We start from the raw sequence: 27,147 nt of genomic DNA on the forward strand, positions 1-27,147 counted from the left end.
TGTACGTCATTTCTTCTGGATTTTGTTACTGGCATTCCTTCTGCTTGTTTACAGATTACACTTTCGTATTAGAAGCAGTCACCAAAAGTCGTTAGCAATGATGAAGTTACACTCTGTGCAAAATCCTTCCATTCGGCTTCCATTTTCACTCCTTCCTCCAGGTCATTTTCTGCGACCAATTCTCCTTCTCTTTCTTTTCCTACTATCGAATTCACCTCACGTACCACAACTAAATTTTCGTCTCAGCTAACTGTCTGAATAATTTCCTTACATCGTATATTCCCTGAATCTCTTCTCCATCCGCGAAGCTAGTTGCTGTTTAATCTTGTGCTACAGTGGTGGATACAGGTTTCCTGTCTATTTTGCTAAAGTAATTCGTTTACTATGTTTTTTATAGTAGCTTAAACTAATTCACAATTTCTTATTGACTGCTAGGCCTGCTTCTACATTACACGTATCATATTTTGTACTGAAAATCCTGTACTGATCCGACAAGAATTTCTGTTCTTCCTCACTTTTAAATTCTATAACTTACTTAATAAATTACGAGGTCAAACATTTCTCGCTCTGACCTGCAAAATTACAGTTTTGTTTTCGTGATGACGACATCCTCCTGTGTAGTCCCCATCCGGAGATCTGATCTTTAGAAATATTTTATATCAAAATGTCCTACTGAGGATGATGCCATCATTATGAGGCGACGCAATTTACTTGCATGACCTCTGGAAAATATAACTGCTGAAATTTCCCCTTGCTTTTAACCATCTGCAGCACTAGCACGGCAGGGTCATGGTAACTGTTCTTACAAAGCCATAGCACTCAGTCATCCAGACTGCTGCCCCTGAACTAAGTGGAAAGGCTACTGCTCCTCGTCAGGAACCATGGGATATTGCGGGTTCTCCACACATACCCTTCCATTGTGGTTGCATCTATGGTGTGGCTACCTATGTCGTTGAGGCACTCAAGGCACCCCAGCTCGTCAAGTTCCGTTGTTCAAGGTTGGTGTTTGACTATAGCGTTTTTTTTACTATATCATTAATGAACTACACTCAAGAGCCAAAGAAACTGGTACACCTGCCTAATATCGTGTAGGGCCCCCGCGAGCATGCAGAAGCGCCGCAACAGGAGGTAGCATGGACTCAACTAACGTCTGAAGAAGTGTCGAAGGGAATTGACACGATGAATCCTGCAGGGCTGGACATAAATCCGTAAGAGTACGAGGGGGTGGACATCTCTTCTGAACAGCGCGTTGCAAGGCATCCCAGACATGCCCAATAATGTTCATGTCTGGTGAATCTGGTGTCCAGTGGAAGTGTTTAAACTCTGAAGAGTGTTTCTGGAAACACTCTGTAGCAATTCAGGACGTGTGGGGCGTCGTATTGTCCTGCTGGAAATGCCCAATCCGCCGGAATGCGCAATAGACATGAATAGATGCGGGTGATCAGACAGGATGCTTACGTATGTGTCACCTGTCAGAGTCGTATCTAGACGTATCAGGGGTATCACCCCAACTGCACACGCCCCACATCAGTTTGAACAGTCCCTTGCTGTCATGCAATGTCCATGCATTCATGAGGTTGTCTCCATACCAGTACATGTACATCCGCTCCATAAAATTTGAAACGAGACTCGTCCGACCAGCCAACACATTTCCAGTCATCAACAGTCCATTGTCGGTATTGACGGGCCCAGGCGAGGCGTAAGGCTTTGTTTCGTATAGTCTCCAAGGGTACACTAGTGAGCCTTCGACTCCGAAACCCCATATCGATGATATGTCTTTGAATGGTTCGCACACTGACACTTGTTGATGGCCCAGCATTGAAATCTGCAGCAATTTACGGAAGAGTTTCACTTCTGTCACGTTGTGCGATTCCGTTCCGTCATCGTTGGTCTCTTTCTTGCAGGATCTTTTTCCGGCAACGGCAATGTCGGAGGTTTGATGTTTCACCGAATTCCTGATATTCACAGTACACTTGTGAAATGGTCTTACGGAAAAATCCCCTCTTCATCGCTACCTCGGAGATGTTGTGTGCCATTTCTCGTGCGCCGACTACAACACCACCTCAGACTCACTTAAATCTTGATAACATACCATTGTAGCAACAGTAACGGATCTAACAACTGCACCAGACACTTGTTGTCTCATATAGGCGTTGCCGACGGCAGTGCCGTATTCTACCTGTTTACATATCTCCGTATTTGAGTGCGCATACCTAAACCGCTTTCCTTGGCGTTTCAGTGTGTAAGTAAAGTCTGACGTGCTGCACTCATAAAAATCTCGGCACGCGAATTCTGCGGTATTATAAAGTTTTATTCCAGCCACTGTCATGCAACACACGCAAGCTCGGTGCGATGTGGTAATCAAGTACGCCACTGGGCAGTACTGATGACATTTGATAAAGCACTCCGGACAGACGGGCCTGCGACGCTGACCACGGGCAAAGCAAACAGAACAGCTAATGCCCCAACACAGTGTGACCAAGACTTAAGTAACATCTTGTTACCTGGTACATCTGTATGTTGCACAGAACTCGCACGTTGCAGATGTGACCGTGCCTAGCAAACCGTGCACGGTGAGGAGTCTGGCAACGAGTAATGTGACTCAAATCCACTCCCCCGCAGGAAGACTAAATCTGAAGCGTAGCAAAAGCTATATAAATAATCGAGCCCAGAGGTTCAAAGCATTCAGTTTAGCCTCCAATCTATCTGCGCCTTGAATCAGAGAGAACGATGATCAGTTGAGTTTCAGAGAAATCGCGACTAACACTTTGGGTGATGAAGATATGCTCGCTGTCTGCCACTGACAAACTTGTCAAGTTCTGGCCTGAGGCACGTAACACCCAAGGCGAAGCGGCTGCTGGACTTGATTACTTCACCGATACAAGAATTCGATGTGCGGCCAGCCTCCGCTCTCTGAGGGATATCAGCCGATGGACTGCAAGCTGCCTAAAATCTCGTTGGGGGAGGCGCATCCCCGCAGCCTCCTAGCCACCTAGATGTCGTCGCCCACCATCCCGGTCGACCACAATGGGTGACTGGTGCCATTTCGTTTAGGCGTCGAACGTCTGGCGTTACAGCACCCAAGCACACGACACGGTGATCACGTGTAAGCAAATGGGTACATAGCCGGCCAAACTCCTGAGGCCCTGAGCGGTCCGCGCCCGTTTCTTCGCCTGCTTGCAGGCCACACCGCGTCATGGTAGCAGCTGCTCATGACCGAGGTCATCAGCGCAACCCGTGATCAGATGCCCCGGCACGCGCACTGGGCAGCCTAAGAGGACTGTTTGGCACTGTACGTTGCTGATGGAAATAAACAGTTATTCATCTACATCTACACCTACATCTACATGGATACTCTACAAATCACATTTAAGTGCCTGGCGGAGGGTTCATCGACCCACCTTCACAATTCTCTATTAGTCTAATCTCGTAAGGCGCGCTAATTGACGCATGGTGCAGGGAATGGCCATTGAATCTCAATGTAGACAAGTGTAATGTGCTGCGAATACATAGAAAGATAGTTCCCTTATCATTTAGCTACAAAATAGCAGGTCAGCAACTGGAAGCAGTTAATCCCATAAATTATCTGGGAGTACGCATTAGGAGTGATTTAAAATGGATTGGTCATATAAAGTTGATCGTCGGTAAAGCAGATGCCAGACTGAGATTCATTGGAAGAATCCTAAGGAAATGCAATCCGAAAACAAAGGAGGTAGGTTACAGTACGCTTGTTCGCCCACTGCTTGAATACTGCTCAACAGTGTGGGATCCCTACCAGATAGGATTGATAAAAGAGATAGAGAAGATCCAACGGAGAGCAGCGCGTTTCGTTACAGGATCATTTAGTAATCGCGAAAGCGTTGCGGAGATGATAGATAAACTCCAGTGGAAGACTCTGCAGGAGAGACGCTCAATAGCTCGGTAAGGGATTTTGTTAAAGTTTCGAGAACATACCTTCACCGAAGAGTCAAGCAGTATATTGCTCTCGCGAAGAGACCATGAGGATAAAATCAGAGAGATTAGAGCCCACACAGAAGCATACCGACAATCCTTCTTTCCACGAACAATACGAGACTGGAATAGAAGGGAGAACCGATAGAGGTACTCAGGGTACCCTCCGCCACACACCGTCAGGTGGCTTTTGGAGTATGGATGTAGATGTAGATGTGTAGATGAAAGAACGAACACCTATATCTTTCCGTACGAGCTCTAATTTCCCCTATTTTATGGTGGTGATCGTTCCCACTTATGTAGGTCGGTCTCAACAAAATATTTTCGCATTCGGAGGAGAAAGTTTGGAATTTTGTGAGAAGATTCCGTCGCAACGAAAAACGCCTTTCTTTTAATGATGTCCAACCCAAATCCTGTATCGTTTCTGTGACACTCTCTCCCATTCTTCGCGATAATACAAAACGTGCTGCCTTGCTTTGAAGTTTTTCGATGTACTCCGTCATTCCTATCTGGTAAGGATCCCACACCGCTCAGCAGTATTCTAAAAGAGGACGGACAAGCGTAGTGTAGGCAGTCTCCTTAGTTGGTATGTTACATTTTCTAAGTGTCCTGACAATAAAACACAGTCTTTGGTTAGCCTTCCCCACAAACATTTTCTGTGTGTTCCTTCCAACTTAAGTTGCTCTTAATTGTAGTACCTCGTTATTTAGTTGAATTTACGGCTTTTAGATTAGACTGACTTATCGTGTAACCGAAGTTTAACACGTTCCTTTTAGTACCCATGTGGATGACCTCACACTTTTCGTTATTTAGGGTCATGTGCCACTTTTCGCACCATTCAGGTGTCTTTTCTAAATCGTTTTGCAGTTTGTTTTGATCTTCTGATGACCTTATTAGTCGAGAGACGACAGCGTAACCTGCAAACAACCGAAAACGGTTGCTCAGATAGTCTCCCAAAACGTTTATATAGATAAGGAACAGCAAACGGTCTATAACACTACCTTGGTGAACGCCAGAAAACACTTCTGTTTTACTCGATGACTTTCCGTCAGTTACTACGAAATCTAGGAAATCAGAAATCCAGTCACATAACTGAGACGTTATAACATAAGCATGCAATTTCACTAAGAGTCGCTAGTGTGGTACCGGGTCAAAAGCCTTTCGGAAATCCAGAAATACGGAATCGATATGAAATCATTTGTCAATAGCACTCAACACTCCATGTGAATAAAGAGCTAGTTGTGTTTCACAGGAACGATGTTTTCTAATCCCATGTTGACAGTGTGTCAATAGACCGTTTTCCTCGAGGTAATTTATAATGTTCGAACACAATATTTGTTCCAAAAACCTGCTGCATATCGACGTTAACAATATGGGCCTGTAATTTAGTGGATTACTCCTACTACCTTTTTTGGATATTGGTCTGACCTGTGCTACTTTCCAGTCTTTGCGTACAGATCTTTCGTCGAGCGAACGGTTGTATATGATTGTTAAGTATGGAGCTAATGTATCAGCATACTCCGAAAGAAACCTAACTGGTATACAGTCTGGACCCGAATACTTGCTTTTATTACGTGATTTAAGTTGTTTCACTGCTTCGAGGATATTTACTTCTACGTTACTCATGTTGGCAGCTGTTCTCGATTCAAATTCTGGAATATTTACTCCGTCTTCTTTTGTGAAGCCTGTCTTTAGCAACTCTGCTTTGGCTGCACTGACTTCGATAGTATCTCCATTGTTATCGCGCAGAGAAGGCATTGTTTCTTGGTGCTAACTTACTTCACATACGACCAGAATCTCTGTGGATTTTCTGCCAGGTTTCGAGACAAAGTTTCGTTCTGGAAACTGTTGTAAGCATCTTGCATTGAAGTCCACTCTAAATTTCAAGCTTTTGTAAAAGATCACGAATCTTGGGGATTTTGCGTCTGTTTGAATTTGGCATGTTTGTTTCCTTATTTCTGCAACATTGTTCTAATCCGTTTTGTGTATCAAGGAGCATCAGCTCCGTCGTTTGTTAATTTACGAGGGTCGGTCAAAAAGTAATGCCTCCCATTTTTTTTCTACTTAAAGAAATTAAGTTAAGTGAAAAATTTGAATTTGGCGCCATTCCTCAAACCTTCTTCTGCAATCCACTGCAGTAGTAACTTTCTGTGTCAACAGGTGGCAGCACAGCAGAAGTTTGTAAGATGGCCGACATCGATGTTCGTTTGAGACAGCGTTGTGTGATTGAATTCTTGAATGCAGAAGGTGAAACGCCCATACGCATTCATGAAAGACTGAAGAAGGTGTATGGTGTTGTGACAGTGGATGTCAGCACTGTTAGACGATGGGTTCGTCGTTGTAAGGAAGCTGAAGGGCAAACACCGTTGACTGACGAAAAGCGGAGCGGCAGGCCGGTGAGTGCAGTGACTCCACACAACATTCAGCAAGTTGATGACATCATTCGTGGTGACCGTCGGGTGACTGCAGATGAAGTGTGTCGCATTATTTCTCTTAGTAAAGGCAGTGTGATCACGATTATTAAACAATTGGGGTACTCAAAAGTTTGTGCACGGTGGGTTCCAAGAATGTTAACCGATCAGAATAAAGAGGCAAGGAAAACAATAGCCTCCCAACACTTGCAGCGCTTCCGTTTGGAGGGAGATGAGTTTCTGAAAAAAATTGTGACCGGGGACGAAACATGGGTGCATTTTTTTGAACCCGAATCAAAGAGGCAGTCAATGGAGTGGCGTCACACAAGCTCGCCGAGGAAGAAAAAATTCAAAACTGTGCGATCGGCAGGGAAAGTTATGGCAACAGTTTTCTGGGATACAGAGGGTGTGATTCTGGTTGATTTTTTGGAGCAGGGATGCACAATAAATTCTGTTCAATACGTCACAACCCTCAAAAAACTTAAAGCACGTCTTCAGCGAGTTCGCCCAACAAAATCAATGGCAGATGTTCTTCTTTTGCATGACAATGCAAGACCACACACCAGTCGTCACACCTCTGACGAGATTGTCAAAATTGGATGGGAAGTTTTGCCTCATCCCCCATACAGCCCTGACCTGGCACCATCAGACTTCCATCTGTTCGGGCCACTAAAAGAAGCTCATCGTGGGATTCATTTTGAAGATGAGGAGGCCGTCAAAACATCCGTGCGTCAATGGCTTAGGAAGCAGAGCTGTGATTTTTACCGTGCTGGGATACATGCCCATGTTCAAAGATGGACCAAAACTGTAGAGATGGGCGGAGATTACATTGAAAAATGACAAAATGATCCTCAATGTTGTGGTTTTCAACCTATGTAATTGCATTTAAATTTCCTGACAATTAAACGTAGAAAAAAAAATTGGAGGCATTACTTTTTGACTGACCCTCGTATTTGGCATAAATCTCTCAATTGCTGCCGATACTATATCTTTCAATCCAAGCTACATCTGGTCTACACTATTATTAATTTGGAATGAGTGGAGAATGTCTCTCAGGACGGCGTCAAGTAAATTTTTATCTACTTTTTTGACTAGGTATATTTTTCGCTTATTTTTCGAGGATTTGGGGATTACAATATTCAGTCTCGGTACGACAACCCTGAGTTCACTAATCCCTGAATCGGTTATGATGCTCATTATTAACTCAGGATTATTTGTTACTAAGAGGTCAAGTGAGTTTTCACAACCGTTTACTATTCGTGTGGGTGCACGAGCTAAACTGCTCGAAATAATATTCAGAGAATGTGTTTAGCACAATTTCGGATGATATTTTATGCGTACCTCCGGTACTGAACATGTATTTTCGCCAACATATTGAGGGTGAATTCAAGTGACCACCAACTATTATCGTATGAGTCGGCTACAACTACTGTATCATCTGAATTGGGGGGTCGGTAAAAGGATCCAATTACTATTTTATTCCGGTGGCCAACAATGACCTTTGCCCATACTCACAGGAAGTATCTACTTCAATTTCGCGACAAAGATATACTACTTCTCACAGCAAGAAACACGCCACCGCCATCCGTGTTTAGCGTATTATTTCGGAATACCGTTAGGTTCTACGCAGAAATTTCGGCTGAGCTTATAACCAGCTTTCAGTGCCTATAACGATTTGAGCATCAGTGCTTTCTATTAGCGCTTGGAGCTCTAGTACTTTCCCAGCACAGCTACGACAATTTAAAGCTGTTACACCAATTGTTCCTGTACCTACGTTCTTCCTGTGTTCAGCCTGCACCCTTTGTGACTGAAGCCCTTCTGGTGTTTTCCCAAGACACTCTAACCTAAAAAACCGCCCAGTCCACACAACACAGCCCCTGATACCCGTGCAGCCGCCTCCTGCGTGTAGTGGACACCTGATCTATTCAGCTTCACCCGAAACCCAACCACCTTTAGGCGCAAGACGAGGAATCTGCAGCCTGCACGGTCGCAGATCCGTCTGAGCCTCTGATTCAGACCTTCCACTCGCCTCTGTACCAGAGGTCCGCAATCGGTCCTGTCGACTATGCTGCAAATGGTCAGCTCTGCTTTCATCTTGCAAGCAAGACTGGCAGCCTTTACCACTTCTGTTAGCCGCTCGAAACCAGAAAGAATCTCTTCTGATCCAAAGTGACACACATCATTGTTACCGACGTGAGCAACCACCTGCAGTTGGCTGCGCCCCCCTGTGCTCTTCATGGCATCTGGAAGGACCCTTTCCACATCTGGAATGACTCCACCCAGTATGTACACGGAGTCCACATTGGTTTTCTAACCCTTCTTGATGGGGTACCCGTGGTCTAGGGGTAACGTCTTTGATTCACAATCAACACGTCTTCGGTCCCGGGCTCGATCCCCGCCGGGGCCTAAGTGTTTGATAAATAATCAGCATTGGCGGCCGAAGACTTCCGGCATAAGAAGTCGGCCTCATTCTGCCAACGGCCTTGTCAAAGAGGGCGGAGGAGCGGATAGAGGTTCAGGGCACTCTCTTGTCCTAGGGGTGGGAAATTGCCCCTAAAGGCGGAAGAATCACCAATGATCAACGACATGAGGATGCAGAAGGCAATGAAAACCACTGCATTAAAGACACGTAACGTGTATCCACAGGACATGTGGCCTGTAATTGAAGAAGTGTCATGATGATCTCTCCATTGGCAAAAGATTCCGGAAAGTCCCCCATTCGGATCTCCGGAGGGGGACTGCCTAGGGGGAGGTTACCATGAGAAAAAGATTGAATAATCAACGAAAGGATAACGTTCTACGAGTCGGGGCGTGGAATGACAGAAGCTTGAACGTGGTAGGGAAACTAGAAAATCTGAAAAGGGAAATGCAAAGGCTCAATCTAGATATAGTAGGGGTCAGTGAAGTGAAGTGGAAGGAAGACAAGGATTTCTGGTCAGATGAGTATCGGGTCAAATCAACAGCAGCAGAAAATGGTATAACAGGTGTAGGATTCGTTATGAATAGGAAGGTAGGGCAGAGGGTGTGTTACTGTGAACAGTTCAGTGACCGGGTTGTTCTAATCAGAATCGACAGCAGACCAACACCGACAACGATAGTTGAGGTATACATGCCGACGTCGCAAGCTGAAGATGAACAGATATAGAAAGTGTATGAGGATATTGAAAGGGTAATGCAGTATGTAAAGGGGGACGAAAATCTAATAGTCATGGGCGACTGGAATGCAGTTGTAGGGGAAGGAGTAGAAGAAAAGGTTACAGGAGAATATGGGCTTGGGACAAGGAATGAAAGAGGAGAAAGACTAATTGAGTTCTGTAACAAGTTTCAGCTAGTAATAGCGAATACCCTGTTCAAGAATCACAAGAGGAGGAGGTATACTTGGAAAAGGCCGGGAGATACGGTTCCGAAATCAGATACTGGATTGTAAGGCGTACCCAGGAGCAGATATAGACTTACATCACAATATAGTAGTGATGAAGAGTAGGCTGAAGTTCTAGACATTAGTCAGGAAGAATCAATACGCAAAGAAGTGGGATACGGAAGTACTAACGAATGACGAGATACGTTTGAAGTTCAAAAAATGGTTCAAATGGCTCTGAGCACTATGGGACTCAACTTCTGAGGTCATTAGTCCCCTAGAACTTAGAACTAGTTAAAACTAACTAACCTAAGGACATCACAAACATCCATGCCCGAGGCAGGATTCGAACCTGCGACCGTAGCGGTCCTGCGGTTCCAGACTGCAGCGCCTTTAACCGCACGGCCACTTCGGCCGGCACGTTTGAAGTTCTCTAACGCTATAAATACAGCAATAAGGAATAGTGCAGTAGGCAGTACAGTTGAAGAGGAATGGACATCCCTAAAAAGGGCCATCACAGAAGTTGGGAAGGAAAACATAGGTACAAAAAAGGTAGCTGCGAAGAAACTATGGGTAACAGAAGAAATACTTCAGTTGATTGATGAAAGGAGGAAGTACGAACATGTTCCGGGAAAATCAGGAATACAGAAATAGAAGTCGCTGAGGAAATAAAATAAATAGGAAGTGCAGGGAAGCTAAGACGAAATGGCTACAGGAAAAATGTGAAGACATCGAAAAAGATACGATTGTCGGAAGGACAGACTCAGCATTCAGGAAAATCAAAACAACCTTTGGTGACATTAAAAGTAACGGTGGTAACATTAAGAGTGCAACGGGAATTCCACTGTTAAATGCGGAGGAGAGAGCAGATAGGTGGAAAGAATACATTGAAAGCCTCTATGAGGGTGAAGATTTGTCTGATGTGATAGAAGAAGAAACAGGAGTCGATTTCGAAGAGATAGGGGATGCAGTATTAGAATCGGAATTTAAAAGAGCTTTGTAGGACTTACGGTCAAATAAGGCAGAAGGGATGGATAACATTCCATCAGAATTTCTAAAATCATTGGGGGAAGTGGCAACAAAACGACTATTCACGTTGGTGTGTAGAATATATGAGTCTGGCGACATACCATCTGACTTTCGGAAAAGCATCATCCACACAATTCCGAAGACGGCAAGAGCTGACAAGTGCGAGAATTATCGCACAATCAGCTTAACAGCTCATGCATCGAAGCTGCTTACAAGAATAATATACAGACGAATGGAAAAGAAAATTGAGAATGCGCTAGGTGACGATCAGTTTGGCTTTAGGAAAAGTACAGGGACGAGAGAGGCAATTCTGACGTTACGGTTAATAATGGAAGCAAGACTAAAGAAAAATCAGGACACTTTCATAGGATTTGTCGACCTGGAAAAAGTGTTCAACAATATAAAATGGTGCAAGCTGTTCGAGATTCTGAAAAAAGTAGTGGTAAGCTATAGGGAGAGACGGGTCATACACAATATGTACAACAACCAAGAGGGAATAATAAGAGTGGACAATCAAGAACGAAGTGCTCGTATTAAGAAGGGTGTAAGACAAGGCTGTATTCTACCTGTTTACATATCTCCGTATTTGAGTGCGCATACCTAAACCGCTTTCCTTGGCGTTTCAGTGTGTAAGTAAAGTCTGACGTGCTGCACTCATAAAAATCTCGGCACGCGAATTCTGCGGTATTATAAAGTTTTATTCCAGCCACTGTCATGCAACACACGCAAGCTCGGTGCGATGTGGTAATCAAGTACGCCACTGGGCAGTACTGATGACATTTGATAAAGCACTCCGGACAGACGGGCCTGCGACGCTGACCACGGGCAAAGCAAACAGAACAGCTAATGCCCCAGCACAGTGTGACCAAGACTTAAGTAACATCTTGTTACCTGGTACATCTGCTCGTATTAAGAAGGGTGTAAGACAAGGCTGTAGCCTTTCGCCCCTACTCTTAAATCTGTACATCGAGGAAGCTATGATGGAAATAAAAGAAAGGTTCAGGAGTGGAATTAAAATACTAGGTGAAAGGATATCAATGATACGATTCGCTGATGACATTGCTATCCCGAGTGAAAGTGAAGAAGAATTAAATGATCTGCTGAACGGAATGAACAGTCTAATGAGTACACAGTATGGTTTGAGAGTAAATCGGAGAAAGACGAAGGTAATGAGAAGTAGTAGAAATGAGAACTGCGAGAAACTTAACATCAGGATTGATGGTCACGAAGTCAATGAAGTTAAGGAATTCTGCTAAATTGCAGTAAAATAACCAATGACGGACGGAGCAAGGAGGGCATCAAAAGCAGACTTGCTATGGCAAGAAAGGCATTTCTGGCCAAGAGAGGTCTACTAAAGTGCGCGTCATTTATGACGGCGGCCGAGTTTAGGTTCGTTCTGCGCATCTGACGCCACAAAACGCAGTCAGCCAATGAACAGAGAACGACGTTGCCAGAGCTCGACTGCAGTGCAGAGCACGGACGAGTGCTTTAAGTTTTAGAAACTTTCAGTCACAAATAAAGTGATTGAACAAAAGCAGTGTCTTGATAGCAGACTTTCTTTTATAGAACGTTTGGAAAAAGCATTCTTTATACCAATTGCTTCATATTCTATTAATCAATTAAACCAAACAAGCAATAAGCCTCCTAATTCAGGCGATAGAAAGGAAAGGTGTTTTTACCATTCTCACTAACCGCTTTTTCGCAAAAAGATCAGTGGTAAATGTTGATCTCCTATTGTACTTAGACGAAACGTGAGTAATTCATAGTCATACCAACAGTGTTCGTCGGTATTTTGCGTTATTTTAAAGTCCTCCGGCAAGGGAATTGAATGGTGAGCTGCGTTAGCGTAATGGTTATAGTGCCTGTCTGCCAAGCGAAAGGTTCTGAGTTCAAGCCCTGTTCAGTGCTTAATATGTTCTTTATTTAAAATCAATATCGAAGTGTCTTACTTCATGAATTTTATTCGTTTGAATATAACTTTTTGAAATTTCTAGTGGCAACTAAAATCGACCATATGGACAGTATACGCTATGGACTTTTACCTCTGCTAACTCTGCAATGATTTACTACATCTAATGCTGCACAATAACTGCATTCAACTTCGAAACAAAATTAAGTCATTTATGGTATCAATCAAGAGGATGTGTAAAAATAAAATTTTTGGGCCAAATAGTTTTTGTGAAATCGAATGATACGTGTGTCAAAGCAGTCGAAACACCATGTGTCTGTACAGGCTAACAGTGCAATGATGATAAAATCGCGCACATCGCGGAATGCGGGGACCACGTCTCTGTAGCAGCGAAAGGGTTAATGTGGCCTTGGTGGCTTTACTTCATAAACTATGCCCTCCCTCCTAAACTTAAGTTTGCGAACTATGCTATACTATGGCGCTGCTTCTCTTGTGGCGTACAACTGGCAACGCAGCAATCTCCCGCGTCAGGGCGGGCAAGCGCAAACCGCCAAGATAAAAGAATTGAACTATAATATCAAATACCGGCCTTAATTTGAGGAAGAAATTTCTGAGGATGGACGTCTGGAGTACAGCATTGTATGGTAGTGAAACATGGACTGTGGGAAAACCGGAACAGAAGAGAATCGAAGCATTTGAGATGTGGTGCTATAGACGAGTGTTGAAAATTAGGTGGACTGATAAGGTAAGGAATGAGGAGGTTCTACGCAGAATCGGAGAGGAAAGGAATATGTGGAAAACACTGATAAGGGGAAGGGACAGGATGATAGGACATCTGCTAAGACATGAGGGAATGACTTCCATGGTTCTAGAGGGAGCTGTAGAGGGCAAAAACTGTAGAGGAAGACAGAGATTGGAATACGTCAAAAAAATAATTGGGGACGTAGGTTGCAAGTGCTACTCTGAGATGAAGCGGTTAGCACAGGAAAGGAATTCGTGGCGGGCCGCATCAAACCAGTCAGCAGACTGATGACAAAAAAAAAAAAAAAACGTTGGAGCTCCCAACTACCAATAATCCCATCCTCTGCGATTTCCCGGATCTTGCAGGCTAGGTGTTTTCCTCTGAAACAGGACAGGCGACAGCATCTGGCTCAGCAACAGTGTCAACCATAGACAGCACCTGGAACAGGGGAGGCTTTACGTGCGGCCGCCTGGGAAGTCTTTCGCCGCCTGCTTCGCCCTGGGGCGACCACAGGTGAGGGAGCAGTAACTGGGTTGTCGACCGGTGAGGACGGACTGGAGGATTCGGATGTGCTGGACATCTGTTGGTTCCCCATGGCTGGCCCACAACAGTGGTGCCCATCTGCTGCAGCCTCAAGCTGTGAGTATTGGGACAAAGAGAGTATGAGGCCACCCTGCATTGTTGCCAGATGTATCCAAGATGGCAGTGATGACATCATCCAAGATGGCGGCCATGACATCATTCAAGATGGAGGAAAGTTTGAATTTTGGTGAGAAAGTGCCACGCCTCCCTCCCCCAGAAAAATGGCGCAAAGTTCAAACTCCAACAGGATAATGCACCACATCCCTGTTATCTCTACTAAACAAAGAAAATCCCTGGAAGATATCTCACTTGGGCTACATCCACTAACCTAAGTCATCTGACCACTGCTTCCTCCTACGAACTGGTGCCAAGTTTGAATTTTTGTGGTAACGGTCACTTGGGATTCCGCTACTAACCTAATAAAATTTCAGCAACATAGGTCACTTGTACTAGCCTAATCAAACTGTCACCTCTTCCTACGAACTGGCGCCAAGTTTGAATTCCAACAGGATAATGCATCACACCACTGTTATCTCTACTAGGCAAAGGAAATCGCGGGAAAATAGCTCACTTGGTCTACCTCCACTAACCTAAGTCACCCGACCGCCACCTGTTCCTACGAACTGGCACCAACTTTTAATTTTGGCAGTAAACAAAATTCAATTCCCATATATCTAAAAATGGTTCAAATGGCTCTGAGCACTATGGGACTCAACTGGTGTGGTCATAAGTCCCCTAGAACTTAGAACTACTTAAACCTAACTAACCTAAGGACAGCACACAACACCCAGCCATCACGAGGCAGAGAAAATCCCTGACCCCGCCGGGAATCGAACCCGGGAACCCGGGCGTGGGAAGCGAGAACGCTACCGCACGACCCCGAGATGCGGGCCCATATATCTACTAAGCTAAGAAAATGATGCGAAAGAAAAGACACTTGCACTAACCTCAGTCACCAAACTGCCACCTCCTCCTAAGGATTAGTGGGAAAAGGACTTGGACATAAGTCTTTATTTAAACAATTTCATGCAAGTGTGTTCACCACAAGGTCAGGACTCCAACTCACTTAGCACACATCGCCACCACCAGAGCGCTCTCTCATCCGTGATGTAATCCTTAGATGGCGATACCCAGTGTATTCACCAAGAGCTCCAGACTCCAAATGACATAGTACACATCGCCAGTGTCTGGACAGTTGCCATGCCGGACATTTGCCATGCCGGATATTTGCCACGATTCTACCTGTTCCGAAGGATTGGGTCCCTTGTCTACTCCTCCTCCTCCTCCTCATCCGCCTGCCCAGTTTGCTTTCAAGGTCCTAACGTGACCATCAGTTACGCCGAAAAACGGATCATTGCAAGGGAAAGCTGCTTTCGAGGAACAGAGAAGTGTTGAACTTATTGGAATATCTCTGTGGACCACCCGACGATGTGGCACTGAAAGTGAGAAAGCAAGTGGAAAGGGCGAAGAGAAGGTCTCGAGAAGAAACTACACAGTTATCGGAGATATACGCGGATGAAATGGGAAATTTACATAATAAAGTTTATGACTTTGTTACAGTGGTGCCTAAATCAGAATCTATGAAGAGAACGATGCGTCGTCGAAGGAGTCAAGAGCGGGGGAACCAACAAGAGCCTAAGAACTCTTACGAAAGTTTTCTTCTGAAAGACGATAGATTAGAGGTGAGAATAATGATTTTTAGTGGAAGCAAAGGAAAAGAAAGTTTAAAAACATGTTCCCATTTTTTTATGGATGGAGCATTTAAGAGATGCAGCAAGTAGTTTGCACAGATCTACACCATACACATAGACTTATGAGGCCCGATTGAAGAAACAAACATTCTTTGTACTGTATTTGCACTGCTCCGTAATAAGAAGAAAGACACATGTTCGTCTGTTTCGTTTGATAAAACAGGCATTCTCTGAGTTGTGTCCTACACAAGTAAAGGTGGACTTTGAGGCAGCTGCGATATTGGCCATTCGTCAAGTTTTTCAACTGAAATAAATGGATTCTATTTCTATACGAAGAAGAGTTCATGGAGAAGAATTCTAATTCTCGGTCTAACTGAGGAGTATCGCTAGAACGAGGATTTAAGACTTCACGTCAGCATGTGTGCAGCGCTGGCAGTTGTAAAACCGGAGGATGTAATCAATGGATGGATTGAGATTCATGCAGAAGCTTCTGATAACGGAAGGTTCTCTCAATTTTTTTACTACTTTGTGGATAACTGGCTAGAGAATTAGGATATCGCAATAGATATGTGGGACTGTTACGGAAAAAGTCACCGAATGAGGACTGCTGTTGAAGGGTGGCACAACAAAATAAATGGTATTATTGGAAACCCTCACCCTAGAATCAACTATTTGGTAGAGTGGTTGAAAAAGGAAGCAGACCTCACAAACTGCATGTACATGAAATTGAAAATGAATCTTTAAGGTAAGATGACGAAGAAGAAGTGCTTGAAGCTGAACGACAGGATAGAGATAATCGTAAAGAACTATGAAGAGACTGGCAACATTAGGCCTTGCTTCAAAGCCATTGCCCATATTCAGAAACTGGACTAAAATACGTTAAAAATAATGTATTTAAAAACTATGAAGACCACTGAGTCCTCGCAGAATACTGAGATAAAATTATTAAAATATTGAAGCTGCATTATCGGAGCTAATATTAAGTTGTAATTGTAAATAGAGAGTACATTAGTTCAGCGTGTTTAGGCTGATCTTACACACGCCAGAATGGTAAATGGTCACTTATCATTTTGACGGTCCAAAGCCTCTGCAAAGTGTGATGCGAATCAGCCTTTAATGTAAAAATGAAAAAGTGTTTCAAGCCTCACAAAAGTATCCCTATTGTTGTCACGTTAAGATAACTTTTTGCTATAATATTATGGCCATACTATTAAATAATTGTGAGTTCTAATATAATTTTCTGAAGCTTCAGAATCGCAACTATCATCTAAAATATCATGGTTTGTTAAACTGATAGCATACGCTTTTGTAAAAGAAAATGGGAACTGAACCTTTGAATTGCACCTAAAATTGACATCCCAAAACTGATCTGATCCTAAGGTTGACAATTTTGTCACCTGAAATATTTTTTATTTAATTTTGGCTGCAAACGTTTATAGTAGATGTAAATCTACTTAAGTAAATTTAGGTATAGTCCTTTAAAAATTAAACTTTCTTACTAAATTGTTGATTATCTTTAAACAGGTCAGTAAAAGCAAGGAGCTTACTACTGAAAATTAATTGTTACTAAAGAACATCATAATCAAATGTATTAGAACTACTTATACATTACAGACTTTTTGAAAAGATATTTGATCATTTCCTCTGTCACTGACAGTGTTATTTCAGTTGCTTTGCAACACCAGGGATATCTACTTCTAAATCATGTTTGCAGCTGTTCTCATTTCCAATTCTGGAATATTTACTTCGTCTTCTTTACTAACTCCACTTTAGTGGCACTGTCATCAGTAACATTACCATCGCTGTCGCGCAGTAAAAGTACTTACTGAGCCTTTCCGCTGGTTTAGTTAACATGTGACCAGTATGTCTTTGGATTTTCCGCCACATTTCTAGAGCGAGTTTCGTTGTGGAAACTATTAAATGCATCTCGCATTGAAATCCGCACCAAATTTCGAGCCTCAGTAAAACTTCACCAATCTTGGAGATTTGGCTTTCGTCTAAATTATACGTGCCTTTTGCGGTGCTCCTGCAACAGCTTTCTGTCGTGTTTTGTGTACCATGGGGGATCAGTTCCGTCTCTTATTAATTTATTTGGTATGAATATCTCGAGTGCTCTTGATACTATTTCTTTGAACTTAAGCCACATATGGTCTTCATTTACATAGTTTGGAAGGATTGGAGACTATCTCTTAGAAAGACGTCACCTGAATTTTTAGCTGCTTTTATAAATAGATATATTTCGCGTTTAGTTATGGTGAATTTCTTTGCTACGGAAGAGAGCCTCGCTATGACTGCGTGTTCACTAATCCCTGTATCCGTCGTGATGCTTAGGATTATTTGTGGCTAAGAGGTCAAGTGTGTTTTCATTCAAATGGCTCTGAGCACTATGCGACTTAAGTTCTGAGGCCATCAGTCACCTAGAACTTAGAACTAATTAAACCTAACTAACCTAAGGACGTCACACACATCCATGCCCGAGGTAGGATTCGAACCTGCGACCGTAGCGGTCGCTCGGCTCCACACTGTAGCGCATGGAACCGCACGGCCACTCCGGCCGGCAGTGTGTTTTCGTAACCATTTACAATTTGAATGTCCTCGTCAATTGACAGTTAAAAATAATTTATAAAAAAGCTTTTAGAACAATTACGGAAGTTGTTTTCTGTTTACAATAGGGTATATGAAAATGTATTTTTGTCAACATGCGGAAGGTAGATTGAAGTAACTGCCAACTATAATTGTATGAGTAGGGTACCTATTTGTGATGAGACTCAAGTTTTCTTTGAACTCTTCAGCAACTGTTTCATCTGCGACAGAGGGTCGGTAAATGGAGCCAGTTATTAATTTATTCCGGTTGTCGAATATAACCTCTGCCCATACTAAGTCACAGGAACTATCTGCTTCAAAGTCGATTGTAAGCTTACATTATTTTTCCTTAAGTTGTCCTTCTTGTTTCTGTTGTAGTGCAGATAATTAAAATTACGGCTTTTCCCTCCAGAACCTAAGATGCTTTCTCTGTGACCCTGTAAATACCAGAGCTAAACAATGTAGAACAACGACGTATGTTACAAGCGTAGCATTCTGTATTACTTCATTTCCTTTTTTCTAACATTTTAAAATTGTAAGTCGACTTTAGATGACATGTCAATCATATATGTTCTTATCTCTATTTAATGAACGTGTTTTCAGTTATGTTTTGAAAATTGTCCCCCGTCACTTTATTAACTAATGTTTTAGAGAGCAAAATTAATATTGAGTATGTCGTTCTTCTTTCCAACATTCACATACCCATTTATTCTTTCCCTATTGTCTTTTGGGTATGCAGTTGTAGTAATTAAAGTAGGCACAAATGCAGTGATCAAAAAGAAATGATTAGCGTACATTCGCATTCTCGTTACATCGTTCCTTTCTTGTTGCTCCCATGCCGATGGACTGTTTCTATCGCAATCAGTAAGCGTGAAAGGAAGCTACCGTACAGACAGAGGAATCTATACTTATACTTGGCAGAACTAATTACATACTGTCATAATCGTCGGTATTGCTTTCGTTTCGCAAACGTTATAAATATTTCGATTTCGGAAAAGAAGCTCTGTATTTGGCCAAGATGTCGAAGAAGAATACACGTACTGGTTGTATCGAGTAAGATGTGGAGATGGCGGTTTGCAAGCGGACAGAGGTAGTACGGGGAAGGGCGTCCCTTACCTGAGGGATCGCTACCTGGCGTAGGGGCAAGTGTGCTAAATGTCCGGCGTGGCAAATGTTCGGCGTGCCAAATGTCCGGCATTCAACATCGCCACCGCCAGAGGGCGCTTTTATGACGTCAGGTGGTGACGCAAGTACCATTATTCAAGATGGTGGCATACAGTTTCTTCACCACGAGGCCTAGTACATATTGACACCACCAGAGTGCGCTACAGTGGACTTGAAATGAATTTTCGCGAATTCCACGCCCACCTGAACTTAGAAGGAAATAGTTAAACTCTCCACAACGATCCTCAATCGACCGCCACGTCCCTTGCCGTTCCACGTTGGTGGGCTAATGTGTACTAATGTGCACTAACCGGTACTAATGTGTACTAACGTGCACAGTGCATGATGTCATCCAAGATGGTGGGGCAACATGGCGGGAAACTGCTCTGAACACAAGTCTTTATTTTGCAGGCAGTGTCTCCACCAAATGACCTAGTACACATTACTGCCACCAGAGGGCACTGTCAACCCTCCTATGTCCTAATCCCAGATGGTGGTCTGCAGGGGTGAAAACAGCGCGAAAATGACTCAGGCTGCACTGGGCTGCTGGAGACAGTAAGGAAGGAGTGCACTCTATTTATTTTCGAACATTTTATTTACATATGGAATATATTTATCACCCTGATACAAAATACGCCACACAGCCCACAGATCTGTTAACTGCTCCTAAATAATGCTCTCCTTACATGCAAACAACCCCTAATTTACCAAAATAATTTAAGTACAGACATTGAGACTCCTTAGTAATGCAGCACAGTGATGTGTAGACACACTCAGTACTCGTAAATTGTCCAAATAGCGCAGCCTACAGACCTGCTCGCAAAATAATTCAACAGACAGCAAATAAACAATGTTTTCAGCCTTCAGTTGCAAGGTAATTTTACTCGTTTACCTAGGTTTCGATTCCAGTAATGGAATCTTCTTCAGAACAAAAAATTAAATTATTTTGTGAGCCAAACACTGGCCAAGTCACAGATTAAAAATTTAATCTGTGACTTGGCCAGTGTTTGGCTCACAAAATAATTTAATTTTTTGTTCTGAAGAAGATTCCATTACTGGAATCGAAACCTAGGTAAACGAGTAAAATTACCTTGCAACTGAAGGCTGAAAACATTGTTTATTTGCTGTACATTTCACAGTTGCTGACACGCTGCAATATGTTAAAGATATATAATTCAACAGACACGCAACCAACATATGCAGACACCGCCCCCTGTCCACTAGAGCTAACAGGAGCCCCGCCAAGTGACACAGCGGTCAGCTGTCAAACCACACACAGCTGCCCACAGGCATGATGCGGATACATCCCTTTCCATACTTGACACTAGAGAAATTCCTATCCAAATACGTGTTCACCTAGACGCCAATGATGATGTGATCAGACAGGAGCAAAGACTTACATACAGAGCGTGTGTGGTCGACGTGGCTGACGTAGGTGAAAGTTGGGTCTATACAGTTTCCTTTATGCCGACGCCACAGGTCTCGAAGGCGCAGTCCCCATACTCGAGAAACCTCAGGCCAGCATTGTCTTTACATCTAATGGAACATTCATGATGTGTTCAGCTGTGCGTTCCCGCCCCAGCATGGCTAACGCCGCATCTCCCAGCGAAACTTCTGCATGGTGGCTCGCCATCTAACAACGATCCCAATGTCATTCTTACGTCATATGGCTTTCTCAGCTTGTATGCACGGTATTTCCTACTCTAATGGAAACTGTTTACGAAAATAACTTCGAATGCACTCATCCCAGCGCTCCTAACGTCTTATCCTTCCAGATTTCAACATACTCAAACGTTCCCTCCTATGTAGAGGCTCCTATATCCCAGCACAAACGATGTGAATGAATTGAGCATTCTGATTGGCTTTTATCGAATTAACACGCTGAATTACTTATGCTGCCGGTCTCGAAGCACCAGCCACCTATTTTTTTTGGGGCTTTCAGCGGTTATTTTACGCAGATCACTAAAATTCATTGACAGTTAAACCTGCAAAATTATCTCCACATTATCAAATATATACCAGACTCACAGGAATATTGCAATCCATGAGGATATTTACCACTGTAACTACACTTGAATATTACGATTGCTGCTACAGTCTGACACCAATCAATGTACAGGTAACGTCTCCTCTTGGCGACTGTCCTTCAGTATCTATACCCAATATAATTTTCCATGTAAAACTCTCTCTCATACTCTCGTCGTTATTGATGTGCTGAATCTATACATCCCTCATGATAGGACACAGTTATCCTCTCTATTCGTGCCATAACATAAACCATAGTAATTTTACAATGCAATATATACACATTTTACACAATGTAAGCCACAGTAACTTTACAATACAATATATGCACATTTTTCACAAACAGTGCAGTTATCTCTTATATCTGTTCAGCACCCGAAAAATTATCGTACACCTACACCCACACTGGCTATATGTTATGATGCTCCCCAGTCCTAGAGGAGCATCGTCAGCCTTTCCTTTCTTTCTACAGGCGTGACATTCAGAGATAATAAACTATTTTACACTGATCACTATTTTGCACTGAAAACTAACCCTCACAAAATTGTGTACAGTTTATCAGTTACATACGGGACTCGCAAGAATATTGAGGCGTGATCCGACCACCATCCCAGCAATATATTACCGAGTACCATGTCGATCTAGTAAACATACAGTTCATATCCTCCACCATACAAAATCACCCCTTTTACATCAGCGAGTCGAAGTTACTCTCAGCTTCCCCCCGACACAAACGCTTTATTGTCTCTGCTTCCTTGCCTGCTCACTTTTCTATGCACATGCCCAGACTCGGGGATTACAAGAACACACATATTTTCGCCATAATATTATATCATTTTCACGATACTTCTCCATATCATTCACTAGGGAGCATCCTACTGATCGCTAATGCAACATAATTCCCTAGATATGGACTGGAAATTATTTCTCTACAAACTCGAAACTTTAGCTATGTGGAGCGTACTCTAGACAACTGACTAACTACAAACAAACACATGAAAAATCATATTTCCACCTGCGAATACCAATCTCGCTAATCTAATCATACTCCAAATCATATATATATATATAATTTACAAGCCAACTAAGGTCTTTCCCATGTCTACAGAACAGGCAAACATATCTTCCACATGCCAGATGCACACATCACAATCGATTTTCTCTCAACTAAATAAAGACGCGAAATGTGCAGAAGCACTCAACCAAACAATTTACATGGGAGTGAATAACGGTCCAACGCAAACACACCTCCATACACAATCTTGTCAAATTTCCACTTGATCACGAAAACCATCCATCTTACGATTACGATCTGAATTGAAAATTATTTGACAATGACCGAAGAATTGGAAATACACCCGACCGAAGGCTGTGGCCCTGGAAATGGAAATATCTGTGCCGGCCGGTGTGGCCGTGCGGTTCTAGGCGCTTCAATCTGGAACCGCGTGACCGCTGAGGTCGCAGGTTCGAATCCTGCCTCGGGCATGGATGTGTGTGTGTCCTTAGGTTAGTTAGGTTTAAGTAGTTCTAAGTTCTAGGGGACTTATGACCACAGCAGTTGAGTCCCATAGTGCTCAGAGCCATTTGAACCATTTTTTGAAATTTCTACAGGTGCACACAAGTCTCCATGTTAAAAGCTATACCCACTTTACAAATGGTGGTACGACATTACCTCTGAATTAGGTAGTTTTCTTTTTTCTGGACAAATACCGTGAGCGTGATCGTAGGAATGTGTAGGCATACGATGCAACCTCAAGATAAAAACAATAAACTTTGAATGTGATTCGCCTAAGAAATGTGGCATGTAAGCCGTATTTACGACTCCCTCACACCGACCCCAACTAGATAATTCTTTATTATTTGCAACGCATTCTGTCTCGAGACTATGTCAGTGGTTACCCAATATATCTGCTGAGTTATAGGCCATGACTCATTGAGAAGCAACACAAACGGTAGTAGTAGATGATGTGCTGATTCAGGTCGTAAGAAGAAAAATGTACACTAGCCTCTCAGATCTATAGTGTTACGCTATATGTTAGAAATTATTTCCATCATTTGGAATCAGATCTTTCCGTTCAAGCACACACTTGCATAGGCACACAGTCACAAGTGAATCAAAATTCAGGCACTCTCATATCTCTAAACGAGTCACCTTCCTCGAACCTATCTGCTACAGTAAAATGGCAACATGGTTTTAGTCACACGCTACACATGTTGCAGCCGCACCCATATCTACAGCTTCGCGCATCTAATCGCTTCAATTTAAGTCGAAACTGAGCAGAAGTCGGAGAAAGACATACACAATACATTCAGCAGTCCATGTAGAAATAGAACGATCACATTTACTGCAACAGGAGCGTGTTTCGACCATTTGATGGAAATGCGCGCAATGTCCTATGTTCCCAAACTAGATACAAGTACTATCGATCTGCTTCCATTCAAATCAATCAGCCAAACATCATATCATCATTATTCTCTACCCCCAAAAATAGAAAAATTACAAACTATAAAAGCTCATTCTATTTACAAGTCACCTAGGGACCGACGAGCGTGCAATGACATATAGCTGCGGTGGGCCTCCAGCACGGAGAAAGAGATTTTACAATACTTACCCAGAATAGCATAGCATGCAGCCATTCAAACATTCGTACCCAGTCCCTCACGTCAACCTGCTACTGCTACTGTCTCTATGACACGATCCTATTAAATATCCAAGCACCGCAGAGACCACTTTAAAGTTTGTTCACCTATACTCTAGATGAATGATCGTATGAGACGCTCCCTCTGGTCCTGTTTAGGTGTTCTAACACGCTTTCGTACAACACCAATCATTTCTTTTTTTCTGCCACGGCTTCAATGCCTGTGTCATGTTCTAAACTGACATTAAGACGCTCTGATCTATGGCCTCTCACAGAAAACATCACATGGTGTAAATCATTTTGTTACTGTAACTACGATAACACGCGATCCATGGATGGTGGATGATTTTAAATAAAAGACACTTTCAGCATAAGGAAACTAGAAAACTTTGGCTGCGTTGTGGAGAGTTTCCAAACTGATGTCTGAAAGCTGTTGACAACCTCTTCATTTAAACTCATCTGTCACAATGACAGAATAGATGATGACTCTGTCTTCCATTTCGAGTGATTCCTCATTTTGCACTAATATACACGATCACTGTTTCGCTGCTAGCAACTCCCAGAAGCTGTCACCCATCCACAAAACTCATTCCCCAGCTCAAACAAGACTTGTCAGTCAATCAATATGTGGTAACCAACAGCGCACCAACACACGGATGGGATGGAAAAGACACCACCCATGTACTGTAATATTAAGCAACACAGTTGATAGCGTGTTCAGTATTACCAATTTTACAATAACTCCAACACTGGCTAATCATGTGACAGCATGCTTCCTTAATTTCAATAGCGAGTATCATTGCGAACATGGATAGATCACTGCAAAGTACACCCGTTCACTGTTAATTCTCGAACACATAAACATCAAAGTATACTAGACAGCTCTATACATATTTCTAAGACCTCGAGCATAGTTCTTAATTTACGATCCATTTCTCTGTGTATGGGAGTCACATAGCATTCTCCCTGTCTTAGGGTATAATGAGAGAATGAAAGACTGTCCTCACACTGTCATTGACCAACCTCCCATGCAGCACCTTTACCAAATGGCTCTGAGCACTATGGGACTTAACACCTGAGGTCATCAGTCCCCTAGAACTTAGAACTACTTAAACCTAACTAACCTAAGGACATCACGCACAACCGTGCCCAAGGCAGGATTCGAACCTGCGACCCATAGTGGTCGCGCGGTTCCAGACTGAAGCGCCTAGAACCGCTCGGGCACACCGGCCAGCCACCTCCTTTACCGAATTAGTCTGCAACTGATCAGACGAAGAAGACCGCTACACTCCATGTCTCGTGAATGAATCGAGCTCTCCGAATCCTAACCCGTCCAAGTGCACCAGTTTTCTCGAGATGGGACCATGTCGAGGAGCTTAGCACTCGTTGTCGATGTATAGTAACAGATTTCGAACTGCCGTAATGTAATAGCAGACAGCTAAGAAGACCAAGAAAGGATTAATTTCTATATGCGATGTAGTTCCAGACGGATGGAGTTTGACACATTTTTACGTAAATTATCAAAGTTATAAACTCTAAAGTATTGTTCTAGGGTCTAGGATCGGTACCTGTAAGGTACTGGTAAGAGGGAGAATATAAACACTCACACACACACACTCCTAAGGCAACCACGTTCTCAACTTAAAACGGGCCCATAATATTAGATCGCCTACGTTTCCGACCTGTCAGGCGTATGGAATGTAGTGTTGTTAACATTGCATTGTGAGAAATATATTTCAAGTGCATGACATACATCCTTCTTCCTGCTTTCTCTATTATGAACTATCTTATCTAACCGTAAAACGAAAAACAAACTACTTTCACAGAACGGTCGCATTGCGTGATAAGAACGCAATATAGCTTTGCGGAGACATATAGCGTCCACTGTTCACATCCAATCACGGTTCAGAAATTATAAGACGCCTGCATAAGGCCTATATAAAATGATTGTTAGCAGCAGGGGATACATCCTACATGGAAACAGATAAACGCATGGCAGCAGCGTCCTACATGAGAAAATTCCGTCAATAACTCTGTAAGCACCACATTTGTCAGGCAATTGTGTACGCGGGGATTGCAGCGCCTCACTAGCTCCTCTCGCTAACTTAGTTATGACGCTCAAGTCTCGATTTTACACCCAAGATGCGACAGGGGGGATCGCATAAATCGAAGTTCGTTTAGAGGACTGTTTCAAGTTTCATCACACATGAGATGGAAGTCCTCTGATGACCGACAGGATTAAAGTTAACGATCACAAGTAGACAATGCTTTAAACCACATACGGAACACGTGGCTGTGTACGAGTACAACGCAGACTATGTCACGTGGCTGATGCATTCGGACAGAACTCTGGAAAAAAAATTGGCCTCCAGCAGTGTTAGACACTGCCAGAAGAAAATGCAGCCTCCTCAAGGACAAGGTGAGAGGCAGTTCATCATTGTAGGACATTTGATAAGAGATCCGGGCCAAATGAAACAGACTAGTTATAGTCATGTGTGCCAAAAATGTCGCATCAATACATACACCCCACCCCATCACCCCCCCCCCCCCCCCCTCTGGAGGCTATGTTGCAATTCGGCAATCGTTCTTGCAGGGCCTTGAGAACGTCTAAGTTCCTGATTTATTGTGTCCCATACGATTTCAATTGACGAAAAATTTGGTGATCTTGCTAACCAGGGCAGTGGCTGTACACCGTGAAAAGCGTTGTGTCGCAGGAACCGTATGTGAACGTGCGCTGTAATGTTGGAAATGCACATCACCATACTGTGGAAAAAATGGCAGTAGTACAGGGAACAGTCTGTGCAACGCAGCTGGCACTGGTTAGTTTATCCTGCAGAAACACCTGATGTGACGATAAGTTGTAACTGTTGGCTCCCCTGCACCATGAAGCCTAGAATGGAACCTATATGTCATGGACCAGTGCGCTGTAGAACAGCAGTCCACCATCTCCTGTACTTCTATCACTCATATACAGACAGAACCTGACGTGTTGGCAGAAGAGCCAACACCGTGTTGCTAGAGGAGGCCGAAATGCACGCGTTTAAGCTCACGCAGGCTGGCGTG

The sequence above is a fragment of the Schistocerca nitens genome, chromosome 6, assembly GCF_023898315.1.
Source record: "Schistocerca nitens isolate TAMUIC-IGC-003100 chromosome 6, iqSchNite1.1, whole genome shotgun sequence".
Classification (NCBI taxonomy): domain Eukaryota; kingdom Metazoa; phylum Arthropoda; class Insecta; order Orthoptera; family Acrididae; genus Schistocerca; species Schistocerca nitens.